Source organism: Octodon degus, unplaced genomic scaffold (assembly GCF_000260255.1).
Source record: "Octodon degus isolate 3935 unplaced genomic scaffold, OctDeg1.0 scaffold00059, whole genome shotgun sequence".
Taxonomy (NCBI): domain Eukaryota; kingdom Metazoa; phylum Chordata; class Mammalia; order Rodentia; family Octodontidae; genus Octodon; species Octodon degus.
In genome coordinates, this window is record NW_004524635.1 from 13,674,542 (window position 1) to 13,675,671 (window position 1,130).

Here is a 1,130-nt window from a genome sequence, read left to right on the forward strand (position 1 = left end):
TTTTAAAGGAAAATTTTTCTACACTGCTGCATGCAGTAATTTTACTGTACATTCTTGACTACAATGCAATCATAAAATCCTCTTGCACAGCTTGGCATATCAAGAGTTTTCCAGAGTCAGCTTGTTGTATTTTCAGCAGACTTCAGCGCTTCAGTAGCCTTGCAAAGTTCCTTAATGACCGACGATAAAGTTTCTGGGTTAATGCCTTGTTCACAAAGTCGTACACAAATGGACAGTTTCCATATCTAAGCCCATATTCAAAATTTTTGAAATCTCAAGCAGAACGTCCATGGTCTCCCTCACCACGCTGAGGTTGGCCGCCGCCACCGTCCCCACCACCCCACCGCCGCTGTCGCTTGCCATGGTGAGGCCGAGAGCCCCAGCCAAATCTTAACACTTGAAAAACACAAGCCAGTTGTTTTTGTCCTTGTCAAAAGGAAGAGAATCTTAGTATAGTCTCTCTCTATCTATCTCTATCTCTCTCTCTCTCTCTCTCTCTCTCTATCTCTATCTCTATCTATCATCTCTATCTCTATCTCTATCTCTATCTACATCTATATCTATATCATCTGTTTTTTTCCTTCAAAGAGCTATAGAGCTATTTATTAGGCCAGGAAAATAGCTGGCAAGCACAAAGTCCTGAGTTCAATTCCCAGTACAAAGAAAGAGAGAAAATAAAACCCATATATTGAGGCAGTAAGTCTTTATTTGGTATCTAATGTATTTTAGGCACTGTGCTAGGTGCTGGAGGTCATGAACAAAACAGATAAGTAGGGTTCCTTCCAATGTTAATAGGTTATTAGCCAAAGGTCTCTGGTCATCAGAAAGAAAACTACTCTAGCAAGTGTAGACAAAAATCAGAAATTAGGATCATCTCAAATCCAGGTTCATCAGACACCAGCTGCCTCCACCATACCACCTATGATTAACCCCAGGGAGATCAAAGTCATGTACCTGAGGCGCACCAGTGGTGAAGTCAATGCCTTATCTGCCTTGACCTGAAAGATTGGTCCCTTCTATTTGTCTCCAAAAAAAGTGGGGGATGACATCACCAAGGCAACTGGTGACTGGAAGAATCTGAGGATTACGGTGAAAATGACCATTTAGAACAGACAGGCTCAGACTGAAGT

General features: G+C 41.9%; 1 pseudogene; it reads right to left on the reverse strand.

Moving 5' to 3' along the window:
• Positions 1-10: 10 nt before the first annotated feature.
• Positions 11-369, reverse strand: LOC101574387 (annotated as a pseudogene).
• Positions 370-1,130: the final 761 nt, after the last annotated feature.